This window comes from Mus caroli, chromosome 15, assembly GCF_900094665.2.
Source record: "Mus caroli chromosome 15, CAROLI_EIJ_v1.1, whole genome shotgun sequence".
Classification (NCBI taxonomy): domain Eukaryota; kingdom Metazoa; phylum Chordata; class Mammalia; order Rodentia; family Muridae; genus Mus; species Mus caroli.
This window is the reverse complement of record NC_034584.1, coordinates 15,709,602-15,717,681: the sequence shown is the minus strand read 5'-3', so window position 1 is coordinate 15,717,681 and position 8,080 is coordinate 15,709,602.

The following is an 8,080-nucleotide window of genomic DNA, read 5'->3' as shown; positions in this document are numbered from 1 at the left end:
AGAGAGAGAGAGAGAGAAAGAAAGAAAGAAAGAAAGAAAGAAAGAAAGAAAGAAAGAAAGAAAGAAAGAAAGAAAGAAAGAAAGAAAGAAAAATGTGTAATTATAAGATATAAGTACTATAAGGGTTCTTGTACAAGTTCTTTGGCTATTAGGGATGTGAGACATATAATGAACGCACACCCATTAAGGAGTCTCATGTGCACTGTAAGGAAAAAGAGTAAACTTCATACCGAAAACACTATCTTGCAATATATTGATGTAAAAAGCTTTAAGGAAGCACGACTCTCTAAATATAAATTGTGATACAGTATATAAGTTACAACGGGAGAAAGAAAATTACAATTGATTTTGGGACAACTTATATTTCAGGACACATGTTCACAAGATGAATGGATATAATCTTGAAAAGCTTATCAAATAAACAAAAATAATTCAGAAAAAGAGAAACTGGAAAAAATAAGACAAGCTTTATATGAAAATGGACTTTGAATGATAAACAGAATGGCTAACAGATAAAGAAACTATCGAAAACTTTCCTCTAAATGCTTGTTGTTTGTGCATCAAGATTACTTTATAAAATATTATCTGCAAATAGTGATATTTTGACTTATTTCTTTCCAATTTGTATCCCTTCGACCTCTTTTTGTTGTCTAATTGCCCTAGCTAGAACTTCAAGTACTATGTTGAATAGATAGGGAGAGAGTGGGCAGCCTTGCCTAATCCACAATTTTAGTGGGATTGCTTCAAGTTTCTCTCTATTCAGTTTGATGTTGGCTACTGGTTTGTTGTATATTACTATTTTGCTTTTACTATGTTTAGATATGGGCCTTGAATTTCTGACTTTTCCAAGACTTTTCACATGAATGGATGCTGAATTTTGTCAAATGCTTTTTCAGCATCTAATGAAATGGTCATGTGTTTTTTTTTTTCTTTGAGTTTGCTTATGTAGTGGATTGTAGCAGAGGGTGGCTTTGTCGTGCATCAATGGAAGGAAATGTCCTTGATCCTTTAAAGGCTCAATAGATGCCCCTGAAGCAAGAGCAAGGAGGAAGGGGTAGGTGGGTGGGGGAATGCCCTCACAGAAGCAGTGGGAGGGAGAATGTGATAGTGTGTTTCTGGGAGGGAGGGAAACCGGGAAAGGGGATAACATTTGAAACGTGAATATAAAGAAAATATACAATAAAAAAGATAAATAAATAAATAAATAAATAAATAAATAAATAAAATATTAGTATTCTCCAAAGAAACAGGATAAACTCTTATTCTTCATATAGAAGATCAACATCTATATTTATAGTGCTTTGATAAATACATTCAGGGATGGATGTATCTTTGAATACTTTATGTAAACAGGGCAGAAAATGTACAAGAGAAAAATTCAGAACAATGTTGTATTAGTCAACTTTCTCATATTGTGCAAAATACTTCATAAAACATCAGAGGCAGGGATATTTGTATGCCTTGCAGTTTCCATCGTGCCAGTCCATAGCAGTGTGGAGAATGAACAATTCATAATAGGTCAAATGAGACTCAAAAAAAAAAAGTAGAATCAAGCTCACTGCTTACTTCCTGATATTTTATTCTGTTTTTTGGACTCTACCCATAACACCATGCCACCATATATCTAATAGGTCTTTTCCTGGCTAATCCTCTCTGGTAATGTTCTCTCAAACATACTTAGAGCTATTCCACAATCACTTTTTAAATTATAAACCCGACTAAATTGACAATCATATTTAAGGGGCATTATTTTTGCACAGTAGGGGAGCATAAGCAAATGAAGAAGCATATCAGACTAAGTGTCACAAATAAATAAACATACAAAAATAATACATTATACACAAAAACCAATTATAAATATAGAACATAAATAATGACCACAGTCAAGAATTTCATGACAACAGGACAGTAATCACAGAAGCTGTTGGAGTTCAGGCTCAGTAGAAGGTGGAAAGACATACTGCTTGAGAATGGTTTCCACGTTAAAGTTTTGTAGTGATAAATAAAACAATTTGAGCAGATCAAAAAATTGTACAAAATTCTGAAAGTGCAGAATAAATTTAATCAGAGGAAGACAAAGTGTTAATGGGACTAGTGAGCAATTCAGAGTGCCTGAGCAAGACTGTAGGTCATGAAGAGGATCATAGAGAACCTTGTGATGAATTTTGATGCAGGAGACTTTACTTGAATAATCCCAGACCTATAAAACATATTCTGTGAAAACTACTGGGAAACAATCTTAGTTCAATGATTTGAAATAATTAAAATTGGCTTGAGATCAGAAAGACACCTGAAGTTCAATTTAATTATTGAAGAGAAATATATTATTGGTTGCTCCCAACATAGGAGCAAATGGTACAGAAAAATGGGATGCTATCCAGCAGAGCAGAAGGGAGATGGGAAAAAGATGTAAAGATGTTTTTAGGTTACAGATCCTCTGCTAACAGTAATAGTTTAAAAATAAAGGAATGGTGTTAATTCAGATTACGGTCCAGAAAATTTCCCAATCAACTATGCAGTCATCTTTATTAAGAATAATTACTAAGAACAAAATGCTGATTAGATTACACATGTCCAACCACCAAACTTCAAAGCTAAATAAGTAGCTTTTATCATCTACAGTTCAAAAATATTCCAAACCAGCAATCATGTGTAGCTGTTTCCAGTTTATTCTTGTACTAAACTGCATTGTCTTTGACATTAAAGATATTTGTGAACTTTGAGGTAAATTCCATTACCAGATTTTTGGAATTTTTGTAAGAATGCATCATCCTCTCTGCTCTTCAGAATTTGGACTTCATAAGAACAGCCCTTAGAAGCTGGGTGTGGTGGCAAGCACACCTTTAATCCCAGTACTCGGGAGGCAGAGGCAGGCGGATTTCTGAGTTCCAGGACAGCCAGGGCTACATGGAGAAACCCTGTCTCGAACCCCCCCCCCAAAAAAAAAAAAAGAACAGCCCTTAGTTCACAGTTTAAGGCTTTCCTAAAGTGTGAAGAAATTACTAATACTCTCTGCATGTTGACATCATCATCTGCAAATAATAATTACTGCTGGTAAAAAGAAATCATTGTAAGAAATTAAAAGGCAAATTGATATAGGTGGTGAAAACCCACTTTTATTAGATTTTCTGGGTGTGCATGTGCTAGAAGCCACATTCTGGGGAAATTTGGGCATAGCTTAGTTGGCCTGTTGCAGCAGACCACAAACCCTTGGAGGAAAGTAAACTAAGTGCCTACATGCCTGTACATGGTATAGTAGTGAAAAAATAAGTAACTTCTTATTGAGTGAATACATTGCTACTTTACAGCTAAGCTCGTTCTCCATAGACTAATTCCTATCCAGCCAACTTGTCCCAAGTCATTGCAGAGGATATTGTAATGGATAATCCTTTTAAGAATGCCAGACATCTCAGAATGTCTCAGGATCAAACTTAATGATGTCTGGAGAACTTCCACAGGGGCTTCTGTGTATGTGTCAGACTCCTTCATTAGATTGTAAATCCTTGAATTGGAGAAACTATCTTTTATTCACTTCTCTATGCTTCATAGCACCTTGGCAGAATACCTTGCATTTAATAAGCCAGCAATACATATTGAGTTGAACGAAGATACGCCTAGCTTCAAGATCCAGCTCAGATGTCACTTCAATAGTATTTTTCTGCATCTTCCATGCAGAACTGATTATTCCCTATGCTGTAGCAGAGATGGACTTGGCAGTAAGAACCAATATGCCTTTTAGATACAACATTGTTTTACCTGCACATAGAAGTATGCAAATTATTAAAATGAATAATCTATATTCCACTTTCCATGCATGTATTAATATACAGCAAGTGTATATACCAAGCCAGGCTAACGTAATATGTATGGGTCAGAGGGATAGAGACAAATATGTATATATATTTATATAGAGACAAAGAGACATGTGAGTATAGACAGAGACAAATGGAGCAGTGGACTAAAAATAAATTTGAGTACTTTATAAATACTACAAAATATTAAGAATATCACATTTTTATACATTGTATACATCATATGCATTATATATTGAATATAAGTGCATATATACATATATATATATATATATATATATATATATATATCCGTAAAAATGAAATAATATCAATCTCTGTGACTTCTTTACTAGTTTCAACAAGCAAACTCTGTTTACTGCTTCTTCCCTTGCTTGGATCTGACCCTTCTTTTTTAGATGCCTAAACATTTTATATTCTCAGGACTTATATTCCCAGCTATTTTTATACTTAAAAGGAATGGAGTAGGGTGCTTTCCACTGGTTGACAGTGAGATATCAATTGATCTGGATACTTCTTTTGGAAATTATCAGTTTTAGCACGCAGAACAGATGACTTTTCAGGAACTTATTTGTCAAAATTCACCTCAGAATCCTTTTTTTTGAAGGATGTATAGATACCATTTAGTCTATCTCAAAGATATAGTCAGTGACCTTCTTAAAGTTTTCAGGGTATAATTTTTGAACCTCACATAGTTCACCTTGAATCACAGATTAACTTTCTCTTATTGGTCACCTGTGGTCAAAGATGGTCTAAAAGCTCAAATTTGACACAAATTAAGAAAATAAATAAAAATTGAGTACTCTATGCATGCCCCTGACATACAGGAAATTTTTCCTTAACAATTTGATACCCTCTTATTTAACCATTTATAAGCCTAGAACAAAGGAGGATATGTTATTTTTAAATGACTTTAACAGAATTTCCTATAATAAAACTTTAGGAAATATTTAATTATTTTATGAAGAAAAAGTCTCCATAGACAATCCAGGCTAGCTTTTCAATTTTCCTGTGTCAGCATCAAAAGTGTTGAAATGAGATTTGTCACTATGATTATCCTTGCATTTTATATTTGATGTATGCATATTAATTTGATTAATAACTAGAGGATGATATTTGATATTTTACACTCACATACACACATATACATATATAAATACACATAATATCACATGGAAACCCCATGTATTTGACCATTTTGTATGCATTTATTTATTTTTGCATACTTTAATATAATTGGAAAATATATGTTATTACAGCAGTATGTTGTATTTTTTAATTCAAAGAATTGAAGTTAAGACTATAATAAAATATGTTGGATACAGCAATGCTAGTCTGATGTTTAACCTAATATCAGTGCCAATTATGTTGTGTTTATACTGATATACTTTTTGTTGCATTTATGATTGACACCTGTCCTTGGGATTCCAGAATAACCATAGAGTTTACAACTGTGCTATGTCAATAAACCTGTGCTGTTTTTTAAAACAAATTCACTCATCTAGGAGCTAGAATTCATCATACACCTTGAAATTCATCTTGGACTTTACAAATAGTCCATTTACCTTTTCCTAAAACTTTAAACATGGGGCTTATTTTTAAAGATTTTTGGATTACAAGTATCAAGCTCATTCTCAAATCATTTTATTGCCTTATTCTTTCCCGTCACTTAATTGGATTCTAGTGAGTTTAATTAGGTTTAAAATGTAGTGATTATGGAAAGACTATGCTTGTTTAATGCACATACTCTCCCTTGTGGTCTTTTTAAATCCCCTAACTTTACTTAGTGGATATTCGATCACCTTACTAATTACTAGGAGAAACATCTCAAAGAACATTCCCACCAATGGCTGGCTAATACTACCATCCTATCTTAGAAAAGACAGTATGATTAAGCTAAGAAATAAGTACAAGATAATCATTATATGATAGGTTTTTTTAAATGTATGGTTATATCCTACATTTTATATACCATGTGTTTTTGAACAGATGAAAGTCAATGCAATTCTTAGTGTGCTTTCAGAAAATCAATCACAAAGAAGGAGTTGACATAATGGAAATTGCTTTAAATTATAATTACAATCTATATCCAAGTAAACTATTTTTCAAAATTTAGCTTTCACAAATTTCAACTGTATACATAAAATATGGTAAATAATTCTTGCTATTTAATGAAAAAATCAAATGAAAATGGAATTAATAACCTCAATTTTATGAATATTATTATTTAAAATTCATTTCAAGGTCTAGTGACTTATGGTACTTGCTTCCCAGAGTGACAAGATGAATTTCACATATAGACCTAATAAAATGGAAAGAGACACTCCTAGGAATTGTCCTCTAACTACATAGAGTTCATGGCATACACACACACACACATGCACAAACAAACACTGTTCCAAAGGGGCAATAATTGTCTTTAAATGATGCTGAGCCATAATTCAGAATTACGCATGACTTTAGTTATGATTACCATATGTGTCTGCTAAATCCCCAAAGAGCATCTCTTCTTGCCACTGGATATTTCAGTACCACTTTAGTAGAGTGGATAATATTACCTAAGTTGCTATGTAGGATACTTACTTAGAATTCTGCATCTATTGAACATACCTCATCTATCCTAGGTCCGATTTAAAACCATTAACTTTGTGAGTTGACCAGTGTATGAATAGTAGTTATCACCCTAGGTTGCACTGTCTCTAAAACCTAACTACCCCAATTTGTTTTGTGAATCTTTGTTGCTGATGAGAGGATTCCTTTTTCCTTAGATAGAGGGCAAATACCTAAAATATATAACGATTTCAAATCACTTAACACCAAAGAAACAAATAATTCAACTTAATTATGGAATATAGATTTAACCAGACAACTACCAAAAGAGTTAACAAAGTGGTTGAGAAACACTTTAGAAAATGTCCAACAGCCTTAGTTTCCAAGAAAATGCAAAATAAAACTAAAACTTCATTTTACATCCATCAAAATGGCTAAGATTAGTAAAACAAATAGCTCACTCTGGTGAGTATATGAAGTAAAGAAAACATTTACCTATTGTAAATGGGATTGCAAACTTGTACAGTCACTATAGAAATCAATGCGGCAGTTCTTCGTGACCCTGAGAATACATTCACCACAACATCCACCTCTATCATTCTTGGGCATATACTCTTACTTGGGAGCACTTGCTCATTCATGTTCATAGATGCTGTAATCATCATAGCCAGAAATTAGAAACAGCTTTGAAAACCATCAAAAGATGAATGGATAAAGAAAATTGGTACATTTCCACAATGGGATATTAATTACTACTTAAGACAATGAAATAATGAAATTTGCAGGTAAAAGGTTGGAGTTAGAAAAAAATCAACAGAACTGAGGTAATCCAGAACAAAAATAATTAATTCTGGCATATATTTTCTTATGTGTTGATGGTAGCGATTAAGTTTCTGGTAAGCAGGTTACAGTAGTCTGTACAACCACAGAGGTTAGGAAGAAGAAATAGGATAAACTGTTATTGATGTGTGACTTAGTTGGGGTTTCCTGCTGTGAACAGACATCATGACTAAGTCAACTCTTATAATGGCAACACTTAATTGGGGCTGGCTTACAGGTTCAGAGATTCAGTCCAGTACCATCAAGTAGAGGATCCAGGGAGGCACGATACAGGCTGAGCTGAGAGTTCTGCATCTGCATCTGAAAGCTTCTAGCAGAATACTGACTTCCAGGCAGCTAGGAGGAGGGTCTGAAAGCCCACATCCACAGTAATACACCTACTCCAACAGAGCTATACCCTCTAATAGTGATACTCCCTGGAACAAGCATACATAAACTAGCACAATGGGTATGGCAGAACACGTGTATTAAGTAAGGAAAAAGAGAGAAGAGGATGGTAAGGGGGAAATACTGGAGGGAAAGGTAGAACTATAATTCATTGAGAGGTCATATGGAAACCTACTTCAGTTGAAGCTCCCTAAATTACACACACATACACACACACACACACACACACACACACACACACACACACCCCTAAGAAATATGAAAAGATTTACCAAAAACCAGGAGATAAAAAGCTGCAATTAGATATGCCTATCAAAGTAAAGTTCTCGTACCATGAAAGCGTGATACCTGATTCAGAAAATTAAATACCAACCTTTCAGTCTACAATGGTGATCTGAAAGGTATGTTGATGCAGCAGTAAAACTAGATTTGTGAGGTAACTAACTGTTGGGAGTCATTTTGCCTGCTTCTGTGAAAGCCTGCTTGTCAAG